This window comes from Barbus barbus (assembly GCF_936440315.1).
Source record: "Barbus barbus genome assembly, chromosome: 29".
NCBI lineage: Eukaryota > Metazoa > Chordata > Actinopteri > Cypriniformes > Cyprinidae > Barbus > Barbus barbus.
Window position 1 is genome coordinate 25,868,150 of NC_136757.1, and position 18,149 is coordinate 25,886,298.

Genomic DNA, 18,149 nt, shown 5'->3' on the forward strand with positions numbered 1-18,149 from the left:
GCGAGGAGCACGGGTGGCGCCGGCAGGGCGAGGAGCACGGGTGGCGCCGGCAGGGCGAGGAGCACGGGTGGCGCCGGCAGGGCGAGGAGCACGGGTGGCGCCGGCAGGGCGAGGAGCACTGGTGGCTCTGGCACGACCTCCTGGCCAGCAGTGAGCTCCTGGGTAGCCTCCTGGCCTTGTGGGACGGAGAAGGCCTTCCTCCGCCTCTTCCTCCGTCTCCGGGAGCGGGGCGCCGCTGCGGCATCCTCGGCCACCACTAGGGGATTGAGAGCGGGCACCGCCGCCTCGGGAGCGCTGTGAGCGGGCACCGCCGCCTCGGGAGCGCTGTGAGCGGGCACGGCCGCCTCGGGAGCGCTGTGAGCGGGCACGGCCGCCTCGGGAGCGCTGTGAGCGGGCACGGCCGCCTCGGGAGCGCTGTGAGCGGGCACGGCCGCCTCGGGAGCGCTGTGAGCGGGCACGGCCGCTTCGGGAGCGCTGTGAGCGGGCACGGCCGCCTCGGGAGCGCTGTGAGCGGGCACGGCCGCCTCGGGAGCGCTGTGAGCGGGCACCGCCGCCTCGGGAGCGCTGTGAGCGGGCACCGCCGCCTCGGGAGCGCTGTGAGCGGGCACCGCCGCCTCGGGAGCGCTGTGAGCGGGCACCGCCGCCTCGGGAGCGCTGTGAGCGGGCACCGCCGCTTCGGGAGCGCTGTGAGCGGGCACCGCCGCTTGGAGAAGCGACAAAAACTCCACCAATTCCCCAAAAGTCAAGTGGTGTAACTCCCTCATCCACTCCTCATCGATGGGCTCATCAAGGGCAAGGTTGAAGAAGTCCTTGAGAGCCACCTCGTTGTATCCCAAACCCTCTGCTGCCTCACAAAACATCCAGGCAAACATCCTGACGTCAGTGCCCCTCTGACGGAGAGAGTGCAGCGTCCTGACCTGGAGGATCCGTAAAAAAGTGGGGTTCCTCACGTTAGGGGCTGGAGGATGGGAAGAATCCATTCCCCGCTGAGTTCTCTGATGTCGGCCACGTTCTGTCATGATACGTGCAGTGCAAATGAAGCGAGAACTCAAGTGCAGGGGAATGGTGGTTTTAATTATAAAAACAAACAAAACAGAAAGAAACTACCCCGAGGGGGAAAACAGAGCATGGCAAAAACAGGAATCAGGAACACACACGACTGACCGTACACAACATGTAACATCGTGGCCGAACAGAACTGCAAACACCAGGAACATAAATAGGGACACAAACGAGCAGGAACAGGTGAATTCACTAAACCAATAACGAGATAACAAGAGGGCGGAGTTAGACAATCAACCGGGGAACACATGGAACAATCACAACACAAACCCATGTGCTCAGACAAGACAGTGACATCTGGTGGCCAACCAGGGCACACCCACAGAATACGTGACACCCTCTGCAGTTCCTTCACACTCTTGAAAGAAAAATGTGTCCAAACATTATGTCAATGCCATAACTACACCGTTATTATGGCACAAAGCATTGTTTTGCCTGATGTAATTAAGTGTGATTTTTCTGGTTTGAAGGCATTTCTGACTCTCGTGTTCATTGTTTTCATATACCATAGTTTAATAAACAGTTAAATATTTGAATTTACAAAGATGCCTTTGATATTTTGTCATAACCAGCTTATTGGATCACCTAAAACATGTAAATATGCATTTGACAAGGGCAGAAATCAACCGAGGGGCTTAGCAATGGCCCTGTTAATGAGATTACAGCATTTCTATGACAACTGTAAACTGGAAATGCTGGATTTAGGAACAATACAGCTGTATTTTTTCTTCAATCAATCACAAATACACACGTTGGGCTTCGGCATTCATGCAATCACTTTAATCTGATATTACAGGTTTGTGTCCCATACACTGCTCCAAATGCTTACTCAACTTCATCTTCTTCTAAAATTCTTTTGGAGGAATAAAAATAGACAAAGCAAGTCCATTTTTAAGCACATCAAGTGTATAACGCTGCGAAATGAATGTAGAGAGCAGCTCAGATCATTTGGAGAAATGGTTCAGATCGTGTCTCTGATTGCAGACTAAGCAGAAGCAAATCAGAAATCTCCATTTGCTCTCCACTGCTTCATAGAAGAACCGAATGGGATATTAAAAAGATGTCGGATTTTCTTTCCCGTGGGTCTCTCTTGAACATTTTTGTTTTGTCAAAGCAATTCTATTAAGATCAATCAGCGATCATCACGGCCTTTGTTCGCAAATGAAGTAAGGGCTCTTTAAAGCTCAATAATGCATCACAGATGGGTTAAGGGAGCTCAAATTCTATTATGACATAAAAAACATCTTCTCTTGGCTTCTTAACCAGTGCACACCGAAGCGTAGATGGCATATAGAAGCCCTCCGACTCTGTTGTCTTGTTCCATTAGAGAAGAGCTAAAAAAAAAGCTTTATTAGTCTGTCACTCGGTCGACTCTCATAAAATCAATTTCCACATTTCACCTTAAAAAAGAGGAAAAAACTCTCTACATGCTCTCAGAACAATATGTCGGCTTCTCATTTCAAACATAAGAACCATGTAGGAAGGGATTTGAGTCCTGTGGAACCCGAGGATATAGGCAACGAGATAGCCTTTGCAAAAAAGCTTACACTAGGGGAGCAAATCACGCCATTCGTCACAGAGATTCCCTCGTTCCCGGGCAGGGTGTCCATGCCATGTGTTCTCAGACGAGCCTAATATTGCAATATATGAGAGAGCCACCAAGTATGATCCTCTTGGGAGCAAGTTGGAGCAGATTCAGGACAAATAAAGCATAGTTGTTCACACTTGTTTAAAGCTCCCTCAGCTTTTGTTTGCTTAAAGGAAAAATGTGCATGGGTTTTGTGTTTTGTGTTTTGTTGTGGATAGAATTTTGATCATAAATGCTTACGGTTGCCAATAATGCCCAATCACAGTCTAGTCTGCGCCAAGCAGTTCTCACTGTAGTTGTTTATCCATGCTTTTGTTGTAGCAAACACACAAAAATCGCTGATTACACAAATGTGCTCTCTTTTCTACGTCCAAATTGAGCTTGATCCAACAACAATGTACTCTCCAGTTTTTCCGACAAGCAAATTGGACACTCTGAGTCACAAGTTCACTCATGCATATGCAATATTTAGTTACAGCAAATGTTTAGCAACTATTTTTGGGCTGAAAAGTCATGGCGGGGTTAAAAGCTACACTGGGAGTCAAAGGTTTGGAATAATTAAGATTAATAATGTTTTTTAAAGAAGTCACCAAAGCTGCATTTATAAAATACAGTAAAAACAATATTGTGAAATATTCATTCTATTTAAATATATTTTAAAATATAATATATTCCTGTGATCGCAAAGCTGATTTGTATTATTATTATTATTATTGGATGAATACAAAGTTCAGGAAAAAAAGCATTTATTTAAAATTAATTTTGTTACATTTGTAACATTATAAATGTCTTTACTGTCACTTTTGATCAACTGAATGCATCCTTGCTGAATAAAAATATTATTTATTTATTTTTTAATCTTACTCCAAACTTTTAAATGGATGTGTATCACAGTTTACAGAAAATTATGAAGCAGCACAACTGTTTTAATCACTGATATTAATAATAAATGTTTCTTGAGCAGCAAATCAGCATATCAGAATAATTTCTGAAGGATCATGTGATACTGAAGACTGGAGTAATGATGCTGAAAATTCAGCTTTGCATCAAATTACAATACATTCAAATACAAAAAAAGATTTTTTAAATTGTAATAATATTTCCCAATATTTCTGTTTTTACAGTATTTTATCAAATAAATGCAGCCTTAGTGAGTATAAGAGCCTTCTTTCAAAACCATTAAAAATCTTAATTATTCCAAAACTTTGACTAACAGAGAATAATAATAAGCAGGTGCCACGATAATGGCAGAGTTAGTTCAATGATGGAAAATAAATCAGCACAGGGTTTTACAGCTCTGCATGTTTGGACGAGGATCACTAAATATGATTGCTGCTCAAAGTGAATATGATATAATCATTTCCCCCCACCATGGCAAGCATTGAGGGAGGTTGGCATTTCGAGATGCACATGAAACATCTGACGCCACAACACATGGAGCTTTGTAATGCCTGCCCAGCATTCGTATGGTCCAGTCGTGAGTTATCCAAGCCTTCCCATTAAAATTCCACAAGCACAGAACGCAGTATTAATGACTGCTGCACCAAACTACACAAACTATCACTGAAACAACATTTGAGCATTGAATATTTGGTAAAAACAACTGAACAGAATGAGAATTCACAGCTGTAGGGAATAAAAATCAGCCTAAATACTTGCTGGATATAAGACAAAGCAGAACTAATATTCAAAAGCCTATGGGATACCAGAGAGCTAGGGGCCGACAACATGATTAGCTGGTCTCTCTAATCCTCCTTGTCAATTAAAGCGAGGTCCTGGCCCATAGGCACCGAGATCCTGTCCATTTGAAAGCAGATTGGCTTGTATTGTGGGGCAAACACAAAGGTGTTTTCAGTCCTAAAACTACAATCAAAGGGAAATGACAGGTTGATGTAAACTTAAAATTATTCATAAAAACAAATTGGCTGATTTGTTGTTGTTCCAGGAATTCCAGAGTGTAGTTCAAGGATGTTGATCCAGGAACATGTCATACTTGTTTACAGTTTTTCTCAATTGCTTTGGCACATTTTTCGAAACAGTCTTAACATTCTCTAAACTGTGAGTGCAAAAGTCACAACTGTTTGCTGGAACTTCAGAACATTATTGCATGTCTGCAAAATGTAGTTACTCACCCAAAACATTTCATTCATGCTTCAAAACCTAGTTATCGTGTCAGTAATTTGGCCAAGGCCACCAAGTATTTTTGTCATCGTGTGAGCCACACTGGTCAAAATGTTTAGTTGTTTTTTCACCATGACAGTCAACCATGGAAATTAAGGTTTTATAAAAAAAAATCTGATATTTGTTGAGAAGAGTCAATAGTACATAGAATTCTTTTTTGTATTTTTGTACGAATGTATTACATGTAAAGTAGTGTGAAGTGTACTCTGTTACAGTAGTATTACCTGATGTAAACTATGACAACAGTTTGGATGACAGTTACTGTACTGAAATGCAGAAGGCTGCACTTCTTATGTATGCCATATTTCCTTTCAAAAGTACAAATTTACACATTACTGTATGTGGGATATTGATTGAAAGAGACTGTTTCAAAATGTTTGAATTATTGAGGATATGGTCGATCTCCCAATTTTTAGCTGCACCCTTCAGCCATTGTAAGGCCATGATTGACAACATTATTTCATCTGATATGCACCTCTGTCCTTGGCCTCTTCTTCCTCTGTTTTGCCTCTGTACACTTCCATGCATCCTTACTCCTCTTCTTCCTCTCGGCTGATCGTTTTCTGGATGTTCATCCATCGTCAGAATTTGTAACTTTTGGGTTGTCCTCTGTCTATATATGCTTTTCCAATTGAAGGGTCATGAAATGCACCTTTGAGCTATTTCAGAAAATTGGTTTATAATTGGTTGATCTATATTCTCTTCATTAGTGAGAGTCAAGATTCACTTGCACAGTTCATGGCAAATTTACAAAAAGTCTAATAGAGATGTGTAGAAATTATGCTTGACATTTTATGACAACTAGATCAACCATTTCGCATTTAATGACTTATACGATGAACTAATGACTAGATGTTTTGAGGGGTAAGACAATAGCACAGAGAACTATATAATACATGTTGAGCATCATGACAATAGCAACTGATAATGTAGGAAACAGCAGACAAATGTATATAATCAGTGAATGTACCAAAGCAATAGCAATTTGTTCAAAAGAATGAGAAACTGTTTTTATGATGTGCACAAGTAGATAGATAGATAATTCTTCAATTCTGAATGTTGCACAGACTCACTCACTGTAATATGTTTAAGATGCGTTCTCACCTCAAACAGCCGCAGGACATTGGCCACCATGATGGACACTGAGCTTCCTGACGCCCCTATCACACCCACCACACGCTCAGGCTTGCGTATGATCGGTTGTTCGCCATTGGAGCAGCGGATGTCAGATGTGTCTTTCTGAATGAGGGCCTGGACAAATGTCAAAGACTGCTCTAGAGCGTAAGTGTCCCTGGAACACGTATCGAGGATCCGGGCCCCTAGCGTGATGTTGGGCAGCAGTTCTGGGTCGCTGTTGATCTGGTCCAGTGCATACAACATGGCCTCCAACCGGTGGATTCCTTTCTCTTTCTTTATTTCTCCACATGGGACCCCTGCATGACCCCTGGCATGGACTGGGAAAAGGCCCCCCAAGGTGATGTCCCCCGGGATTTTGATGGAATGTGGGTGTGAGTGCTGGTGAACTGACGAACATGGGCTTAGCCACACCCACAGAATCCAAAGGAGGCGTGGCCATGTGGTAGAGTGACAGCTGCTCCAGCTTAAATCCCGGAACATCCTGACCTGATAGTCCAATGAGAACAGAGGAGGATGTGATGTCATAATGACCAGGAATCAAACACGCAAGTGTTCATCCACTATCTGAGGAACCTGTCAGAGATAAACAAAAATAAGTACATGAGAAAGAAAAGGGGCGCAATTATTAGTGATGATTTCTTTTTAAAAACTAAAATGGGTTAAATGTTTTTTGTTTTGTTTTTTGTACGATTTTTCTAATTGCCTTTTTTACATTTTAGTGAAATTGTGATCGCAATTTAAAATGCTTTTTTTCTGTTTTGTAAGGCTGCGATATCATTATAACTATAATTATAATATGAATAAGTATAGTAATAATTATAATAATATTAATTGATAATAATATTAATTAATTGAATTTTTAAAAAAATCTGATAATAATAATAATTATTATTATTTTATTATTAAATAAAAGGGTTAAATTAAATAAGAAATATTTATTTTGTAAAATTACACTATGTATATGTATATTCCTCAATATATATATTTATTTATATATACACATATTAAATATAGATATAAATATATATTAAATAAAAATATATTTAACAAAAATAATAATAATATTTTTTTACAAACAATTATTAAAATGTTTAAATAAAATAACAAACATTACTATTATAGAAAATACTATTATAAAAAATATATTTAAGAAAAATAATAAAATAATAAAACCTTTATTTGACAGTACAACTGCAAAATGACAATACAAATATTTAATATTAAATATTTAGTCTTAATTTATTTATTGCATTTTCTATATTGCAATTTAGGTTTTGTTTCAATAAATTATGCAGCCCTAATCCTAAATATTAAATCATTGCATGTACGTTTTGCATGTACTTTTGACTTTTGAATACTAAGAACACCTTAGCAATCATACACAATCACCTCGTGTCGAAAGCTTGAAACTTTTTATGTCACTTTTGCAAATCTTTGAGTTTTCACTCTACATTCTTGCAATGCACGTTTCCTGCTGAATTCAGTAGATTCACAACGTTCTCATGACAATGATTCTACAATAATGTTTCATGGAAAAAGCGTTGGAAAACTAAAAAACACTTTTAAAAAAGTCATTTGAATTTCTAGCACTCTCTAACTATTCATGCACAGTGGATAACACATCATAAACAAGACCAGATACATGTGCTTTAAAGATGCAGGTTTCATTCTCAAAGCGTCCGCTGGGAACAGCACTGCACTGAAACGCTGTGAATGGAGAGTGATATAGTCTGGCGTGTGATGAAGCTCCAGGGAATGGAGCCCAACTGCTCTGATGTGTAGTGATTGTAAGACCAGCTGTGGAATGAGTGGCTCTCCAAAGGGTTCAAAGGTCAATGAAAGACTGAATTTGTTCAGAAAGCAGAGAGAGAAAAGATGGAATTGGGCTAAGAATGGGCGAGACTGTAGCCAGTAGCTAAAACTTCAATACAAGAAAAGTTAACTCTGATGTTGAGAGCGAAATAAAGCTCTAGTCTATAAGATGATCATACAGTTACTCAGAGAAGCAAAGAGAGATGCACTGGGGAAAGACAAACAGACCTGTACATGAATGAAAAGACAGGATGAATCATCATGAGACTCAAGATGAAGTTTATTTTCAACTATTTTGTCCCTGTAGACATTCAGAAAATACAATGTTCAACAATGGACATAGATGCTTGTCATCTTCCTGAATCAAGAAATGTCATTTTAAGTATGTCTCTAATGATTTTTTTTTTCATACGTTCTCTGGAACAGGGTTATTTAACTAAAACTAAAACCATATTTATTACTTGAAATTAAATTATCGTTAAAAGAATTCAAATAAAATATTAAAAATATATACTTTTTAATTTTACTTGATGTACTAAAATAACCATAACTGAAATAAAATGAATAAAAACTGTATAGACATAAAATAATCAAAAAAAGAGAAAAACACAACAACATTACTGAAACTTTCAAATTAAAAGAAAAACAGAATACAAAATATTAATTAAAATATTTAATTATAATTATAATAGTATCTCAATGATCCTAAAATAACACTGCTGTGGAAATTATATATTTTTTAAAGATAAAGTTAATTAATTTGTCTTACTAAGACTAATTTCATAACTAGAAATTTATGCATCCTAACTAAATATAATTTTTGATCATTTTCTTCTTATTTTTAATAAATTATATTTTTTATAATAGTAAATAATATTATTTCTTAAATATTATGGAAATGACACACGTTGAGTCATAAACAATATTTACTTTCATTTTTCTTTACATATGGCTTACTCTGAATATCTTTTGTTGTATCATTGGTAACCAAATGCATTACTTACTAAAAAAAACTTTATTAGGTCAAAAGTAAAAACATGAAATATAACCAAAAAAAGGAATTTGATAAGTAGCATGCAACAAAATGGGTTGCTGTGTGCAGAGCTGTTTTTGGCAAGGTAAAAAGTGTGTTGTTTTACACCACCATTGAGAAATTTTAACCAAGGTATGTTATAGACTTTTCATTAAGACCCTAAAGAATCATATCAACTTGTGGAAAATGGGCCCTTTAATATGACCTTCAGATTCAAGATTTTTTACTGAATCAGACTGCCAAAGTCAAAAACCAAAGTTTTTATACAAACTTGGATTCCAAATGCATAACATTAAATTTACTTTATAGAACATACAGTGTAGTGAAGGATGGGACAATTTAGCTTGCTACTGTGTGAATTTTTCTCATGACATACTGTATACGGTATTTTTTTTTTTTAAAGGCAGTACATAATGTGCAGTATGCAGTCAACAGTACACAAGAATTCCATTCTGAACACAAGCCATGGTTTATGTACGAGAGTGGAAGGACAAATCATTGGAGCTGCATCTGACAGCTTTCAGAATCTTTAAGTAGCAAGGCATTACATTTTGATGAAAATTTTACATCACACTCCAGAGCACATCACTGTAGCGGTGGCATCTGTTTTTTGCTGCATTTGCTTCGAAACTGCAACATCTACTCAGTGACAGGTGTTATGCAGCAACTTCAGATATCGAATGCTGCTGTTCCAGTTCTTTATGAGCCCTGATTGCATTTACAGTAGGAACTGGAGATTGAATTTGCTTTGAATAGCCTAATCAAATCCTAAACCGTTCAAATGCACTTTTTCGCCAGCTTCTTGGCCTGCCTGCCAAAGGGTTTCCCTTTAAATTCATTCAGCTAACACAAATCAGATTGAATATCTATAGTCTCCCTTACTGGTATCGACAATTTTTTCCCTTATATGATCTGGAGATGTGTGTGCTTGAGTGTACCAAAGCACCCCACTGCTATTTCTGAAATTAAAAGACATATTTAATATTGCAAACTAATTGTTTTGAAAGTGGGTTCATTTCCTCATGAGAAGTGATTTGATTCTGGGTTGGCACTGAAGTGGCAGTGGCACGATGTCCAACGATAATCGAAGGAGACAAGCTCTTCCCTGCACTCTCTCTGGTAAATATCATTTTCACGGTGATAAAACATCATTTGAAGCTGTTAAACATAATGGGCTGTTTCAATAATCCATGGTGGCATCATCTAATCACAGTAATCACTGTTTGTGAAGGGCTGCGTATGGTTGGCGCTCGTCGTGCAGCGAACGCATGCGGTAATGTGGCATTAAAGTAAACGCAAGATCGCTTTGTGCATTCAGACAGGGCAAACGGCTTTCACAGGACACATCCCAATGGTGATCCCAAACAAACCTGTAAGCAAGCAATAAAAGCCACCAATGAAAAGCCCACCCCAAGTGAATGATAAAAAGCAGCATGTTTATGAGGCATTTCAAAGGGAAAGGAAAGCAATTTCTAAATCATTTGCACATCAGAGACAGATAATATGCAGTCAATAATAGCAGTCTGCAGACTATTATACTGGATTTCTGTCATTCGCTGCGAGTTTCTTTGCTTTTCCTTCAATATATGCAATTAACTTAAGTATTATATGACGGACTTGATTTAAAGTAGAAATCTTATTACTAGGATTGGCCTCTGCAAAAAAAGTCATTTCTTATCACAATTTCTTTAATCCCTCTGCCAATAACATGATATTTTTTATATCATGTTCAACCAAAATCCCAATTTCATTTCGTAGTCTGCGAACAGAGTCTCAGTTAATGCTTTTTAAAATTCATCAGCTCAAACTATTAATGCCCATTCGGGTGTCTGGGCTGGTGACAAATGGTGAGGTCCTTCCCAGCGTGACATACTTAGTCAAGATAATGTGATCACTCTTCAGAAATGAAGGGCTGGAATAATGGATAATACAACAAATCATTGGGGGCCTTTTTCCTTCATATTAGACCTAAATCTTGCAGCTGATCTTGCAGCCATTAGGAGCCGTTAGAGAGAAGTTTGAGAGAACTCGTTCTGAAATGATAGACTAGACGGAGTCAAAGTGACCCGGCACAAAAAATGGTGCCAATGTACCTGGATTAAGATGGACTATTCTGTAACAATGAGGTCAGCGGTTCAGAAATAAGCTGAGGGTCTTTGTATTAGACTGTCCATAATAGTTGTAACGGACACATGGAGTATTTTGAAACCTCATTCATCTTCTTGTTACCTGGATATGAAGCTTCATTCAGGAAATAATGGACAAGAGGAAATTCAGCAAATCCCACATTGTGCAGCAAACAATAATTATGTTAATAATTACACGTTTAATCTTCACAAATGAACACAACATTTATAATTGGCTATAAATGAACTACACCATGGTCACATGACTTCAACATCACCACCAATAAGCTTCCAACAACTCTTTCGATCTTTAAAAATATCTAACTTTGTTTGTGTTGGAATAGTTTGGAGGAGCATGATTATAAACACAATGAGGCTGTATAGACAGACTAGTTAGTAGATGAGTTTACCAGTTCGGCATGATGATGTCTAACATCCCTGACAGCCGCTGCCTTTTTCAAGACAACTAAAAGTTGTTATTGAATAAAATATGGAAATATCTTGAGCTTGTATTCACCACCGACCTTATTTCAGAAATTTAACCAAAAGCCCTTTCAAAAAACTCACTGACTTCAGCATAATTGTTTTAGGCCAGCTCGATTATCGATTCAAACACTCAGTCCTTTCTATATTTCCTCAAGTCACCCTTTGCCAGGAGTTTGATTGACAAGTGATCTGATCAATCATAATGTCGAATCCGCCATTTTGTCCGGCAAACAAACCAGGCAGGAGAGTAGATTAATGTTGGCAGACTTGAAATTGAGAAATGGTGTGAATTGACGTCTTTCTGAGTTTGAAACAAGATACCTTCTGATGTTCATTCATGTTTATTTTGTGCTAAAACTAGTAAAGAGAAAGAGATTATCAGTTCACATGCCGCTTGAACTGAGGCTACAGCGATCTGTCACGGCACATTAAAGAGCCACAAAACGGTATTTATTTGTTGAATTTCTCAAAAACAAAATTTGAAAGCTGAAACTTTGTTTCATACCAAAAGTAACCTGCTCTGTCTTATCTGTCGGCACGTTGTCAGTTTCCTCTTTGCTCTGCGATGTATTTTTCACTGAGTCAGAACTTGATGCGTGGCGTGAGAGCAGCATGGCTTGTCAGACGTAGCAACAGTAACTAAGGGGGGCGGGTCTTTCCGAAGGGTCAGTTGACCCTTATGTAAAGTTCTTACTTTAACTCTGTTTTCATATTCTTCACTGTAAAAAACAAAAACAAATTTGAAGTCGGAAATAAAACAAAGATTACTGGAGTATGTTTTACAAAGAAAATACTATTTCAGTCTTTCTATTTTAAAAGTTTGTTTAATTCAATGTGTTACTTACGGTTTCTTTGTTATTTTGTGAAATTTACAATTGTGCAATTTCTGAGTATTTTCTGAGTTTCAAAGGCAGTTCTTTCATTTATTTTCAAATTTGTATTTATTTTATTTATTTTTCTATTATTGTTGCTGCTTTGTTTGTTCTCCTTCTCCTTGTGTTAAAAAATAAAATACATACAAAAGCATGACTTTTTCCTATTTGCTTGAGATCATGGCTCAGAATAGTCACTAGTGAAGACACTATATGCATTCTTGTGGTGCCATCAGCCAATCAGAGTTGTCATTACGTCATTTTCTTTCTGATCAAGAGTAATTAGTCTCACCATATACAGCTTTTATGGCTCAGGTGATTGGGGATAAATATAAAAAATCTCCTGCATAGGGACATAAGCACTCACAATGTGCAAAAAAAAAACCACTTCTGTCATAAAGGATTTCACATGAACTCTTGCTGATTTTTATAGGGCCGTCTCACAGAGCACACATATTATAAGACGAAGATCACACACTGTGAATTCTTGACATTATGTGAGAGGGCACAGGGAGCAGCTACAACACTTCTGCAAACATCCCTGACGACATATGACATTGTTCACACAAACGGAAGACTTCTAAATGCTGACCTCTCATGCACAGAAGCATGACACAGCCGACAGTGGGTTCAGTGCTGCAATGATAATTCAAAGAGACTCGACAGACCTCATAGCATGGATTAAGAAACTAGGAATTCATCCTACAGGACATGGAAAGCAGAGCTTCAAGACAAATGCACAAAAGAGCACAAAAGTCATCTATATTGCAATGGGTGTCAAAACCTTACAAGAGCTACTTAACTCCTCTTTTGTGTAATCGTGATGGACTCGTCAAGGCCTATATGATAACCTACATTATGAAATAATGCATGCATTAATGCAAACCTTCAAATACTTATACATAAAGTGCTCACTACCCACTAAATTCTGCATAATAGAAACATATCAAATAAATAAAAGCAAAACAGAATTGAAGATGCGTTAATAAATCACACATTAGTAAATGTGAACTAAATTAATATGGCTTTTTCCCAACAGAGGAGAAAAAAAAAGTATATTCTCAACCCCAGTCCATTTTGAGATTGCTCTGTTTGGACTATATGCAAACGTTGTGGAATATCTGTTATTTCAGCAGCATTTGACTGACAGTTTCATTTACAATTTAGCATAAACTACATTTAAAACATGATGGGAATGACAGAAATTAAAAAAAAAAAGTTGAATAAGGGGTTGCTTATTCAACTTTGTAACAAATAACTTTTTAACAACAACCATCAGTCACTTAAAAAACATTGTTACATTATACAATGCTCAACACATTTGTTTTGCCTATTTACAAAATGTACAATGATACAGTAATAAAATCTGATAATGGTAAATAATAATGTTTATATGTCATATAATGTATAGCATGGTACTGAATGATTACCATATTCAAGGTATGTTCATTGTAATTCAAAGAATACCATAGTATGACCAATACTAGTGCACAAAATATGTTTCTTTGTCCCAAAAACCTATTGTACTTGATGGAATCAGATGACATTACCATGGTACATTGATATATTGATATTCACCATCATTTAGTACTGCATTTACATCGGTTTAAACAGTTGTACATGTAGGATGTATATAAAATTAAATGAAATATGACAACAACAAAAAAAACACTTATACCATGGCATTTTTGTCCGTGCATTGCGTAAATGTCGATAATAACTTGAAAAATAAAAATTGACAGAAAACCAAATAAACTTTGTGGATGCAAACGACATAGGCTATTGTAAAAACACTGCACGACACAAATATAAGCAGTATATTCCGATTTTTTTACCTGTTCATCCTGATGTTGAACTTTCTCCAGGAGTCTGTCGAGACATCCACGACCTCTCCTCAAACCGTCGAAGACATCACGACTCGCTCAAACCACCTGAAGCTTTTGGCAGTTGTTCAGTTCACCTGTGACCTGCTGAGATCATTTATGACCTGTTTACAGAAAGCCCAGAGCTCTTCTTCATCGTTTCATTCATTCATTCAGTCGTGCGTTCCGCAGCTCCGTCCGCGTCCTCGCGCGCTCTCTGCCTTTTCACCAAGAAATGAGATTCGTATCGAACATACAATATTTCTCAATACTGTGCCGCTTCTGATCTCTATCAAATCTCTTAAAAGCTCGATTCCCCCTCCCCTCGTTCTCTTGCTCTCTCTCGATCGCTCTCTCAATGTGTGTGTCTCTCTCTTTTCACTCCATGCATGCTGTCATGCAGTTAGTGCTGGCCACTCCAGCCCTCATGCTCTGTTTGGGGTGTTGCTGTTTATTTTCATTTATTTTATTGCACTTTTCTACAATATATTTTGTTGGGGACCTGTTAGGCTACTTTGTGGTAAAAAAAAAAAAAAAAACATAATTTTTTTTAAAAGTGGGGATGAAGACTTGATTAGCTCATACAATATATATATATAAAAGGCATATTTTGCTTGGGTAACACTTTAAAAGGTAACACTTCAGATTGGGGAATACATTCACTATATATATATAGTGAACAGTGTTTAGAAATATTGTATGTTCGATACGAATCTATATATATATATAGTGAATGTATTCCCCAATCTGAAGTGTTACCTTTTAAAGTGTTACCCAAGCAAAATATGCCTTTTCACAAAAGGTCAAAATATATATTTTGCTCATTTGGGTTCTTTCTGTTTTCTGGTTTTCTTGTCAAATTACAACAAAATGGGTTGTAGAATGTTGGTTATGCAACACATTTTAATGTTTTTTTGTTTGTTTTTTGTTTTTTAATAAGTAAAGAATTTAAATATTCAGGCCTAAATAAATAAATAAAGAAGTCATTGATCATAAACTCATTGATCCATACATCACTGGGGTCTCACGAGCATGAAAACATAAAATAATAAAAGTTAATCTCAACAGAACATGCATGTTATGTGCAGCAAAATAAATATTTGTAAATATTACATAATTTGCAAGAAACAGATAAAAAGTCCACATACTGGTCAAATCTTTGTCAAAACATATTCATAAAGGAATATCCATCTGTCTTAATTTGGAACCAACAAGGATCAAATAATAATCTTGTAAGATTCAAATAAGATTCTGCTGTAGGATAACATAAAATGATTTTATTTATTCAGTAAGCATCTGCTATACTATTACACATTATGTAAGTAGATCATTTTTAGCATATGTACATTTACATATGTGCCAGATGATAGGCTCCTCTCAAGGTTTCTCTCCCTGCACACCTGCACACCTTAAGGAGATTTTTCATTGCCACTGCCACCTTTGACTTTTCTACTGGGGACATTGGGCTCTGTAAAGCTGCTTTAAAAGAATATGAATTGTGAAAAGCATTGAAAAGCTGACTTTGACATGTCAAATTATGATAAAAATTCCATTAGTATTCCCTTTAGGATTGTCTTTTTTTTTTAGTTTAACAACACCTTCTGTTCGCTTCAACCTTACAGGTGTGACATCTTGTCAAAAGCAGAACAATCTCTCACCTAGTGGCTCCAGCTTGAGCAAATACACAGAGCTGAATAAAAACCATCTGGTTTTTGTGTCTAAACACTGAATTGATCACTTTAAAACAACAGCGCTGCATCATCAGCCAGAAAGCGCGAGTTTGTCATCCAAAAGCTAATATGAGGTCTAAATGTTGATCAGCAGTAACATTTGCATAAAGAGATACAAATCAGAAACCAGGCTAGAACACATAACTGAATTTTGAAGACAAGATGTAATATGCAAGATCTAATTTGATGCTTGTTGTCTATAGAAAGTTTGTCAATTAAATATATTGAAGATCATTTAGAGATTTTTTGATTTACGTACTTTGGTTTGGGGACAAATGTGTAGCTAAATTCATTTGGGGACAATGATTAATAATTAAATAATACTTTTTAAACCTTTAAAAATGCAACGGGTTTTCTGTTATGGTATTGGGTTTTTTAAGTCAATGGCATGCCCTAATTTAGCTCATTAAGAAAACATGAGTGTGTTTATTTCAACTGAAAGAAGTTCACTGTAAATCCATTTAGAAAAAAACATCTGCTAAATGGCATCTTGCTGTACACTTTCCTACTAAATATGAATTTGAGCATGGGCATTGTAGTTGACTTTGCCTATAATATAACATATAACATATGGGAAATTAAATAAAAATATAAATACATTTTTAACCCAAAAAAAATATTAATATTAAATCATAACCCAAATTTTAAAACTATGACCAAAGACAACTTATGATGAAAAGAACACTTAATGTGAATAAAAATGTTCAGGTCATGCATGCATTTTAGGGTTAAAGTAGAGATCAGCATTCTTCTGTGAGTTCATGCATAAGTAATTCCAGTGTTGTATTTTTAGTGCAATAGGGAAACTGTGCAGAGTCTGAAGATATTAAAGTTGCATAAACTCAAGGGGGATGTTCCACGGCCTGGAACCGCCCGCTTAACACGAAAGCAGCCGTTCACGGTTTACTGCGATTAAATATCTGTTACTGAAATATTGCACATCCTGTGGTTTCACTGTTTTGAACTTGAAGAGAACTGACTTCACACATCCACTAAAACACCAAAGTTAATACAAGTTAAAACAAATCTAGCCCTTTTGAGAAAAGCCCAAGCAGCATTTATTTGCAGATGCCATTTAGTTTTAAATGTAAATGTTTACATTTTAGCCAAAAGTGCATATCTTTTGTTGATTTTGATTGCTTCCATTGTCCTCATTTCAAAGGATTTTTACAGTAACTTAATGATAACACTGTTGCCAGTAAGTTACTGTGCTTAAGATTTACAGTAGCAAACTGCATTTGATTTACAGTTGCAAACTGTACTGATTTACAGTAAATTACTGTAAAAAATCCAATTCATCAGTATACTGTAATTCATTCATTTTAATATAGATTTCATTAGATTATATATATATACAATTCACTTTATTTTTATTCTAGGTACTACTGGCATTTAATCAAAACAGACACAATAATTACAAAATAAGAAAATCTTTATTTAAAACATTAAATGTATAACACTTAAAAATACAGTCTTCCAATGCTGGAACAGTGCATCTTCAACATTTCTCCTGTCTTAGGACGTTTTGCAGTGCATTATGTTGTATCCTCTGGATTTATCCTCACAAAGAATCTTTAGGAAACAGAAACATAATGGGGAAAAAAGACAAGCAGCAAAATAATACATAGCCATTTGCAAAACCAACGTGCTGCTCCAAAAACATGGCCACCACCTTTGCTCACCATCCACTTTGTTAGTGACAGAAATGTAGAAATGGCACACTTTTAAAAGGCAAACCTCATATAGAATACACAAACCTCTCAAAACCATAGCTGTTATCTTACCATGAATTATCAGTCTCAGGGTGGCTGGCATGCTCATGTCTTTCTTGATGCTTCATTGCAGTTGCCTTTAAAACACAAATACAAAAAAATGCAGTAAATCTTAAATTCCATTAAAAACTATAACAAACTAATTCTAAAACTACAGGCAGCTAGCCATAAAACTTGTTTAACCTAGCTAACGTACGATTTTATTTTCTCAGTAGGCTAACTTACTGGCCAACATTAACTATCAGACCTAATAAATAAGCGCATGAAATGTTTTAAGATCCATGACTCTGAAAAGTTACTCTTCCAGTTGCCAGCCAAGAGGGTCTGAATTATTCAGTGGTGATTAAAGCACCATACCATAGCCGAACACGATCCAGTTCAGTTCACGTTCTTGATTTTCATTGATAACCATTGCTTGAAATGGAAAAATATAGCTGCTTGTAGCCTACCCCTTTTTTATTTGCATATTTCCCTTGTTGTCACACTAC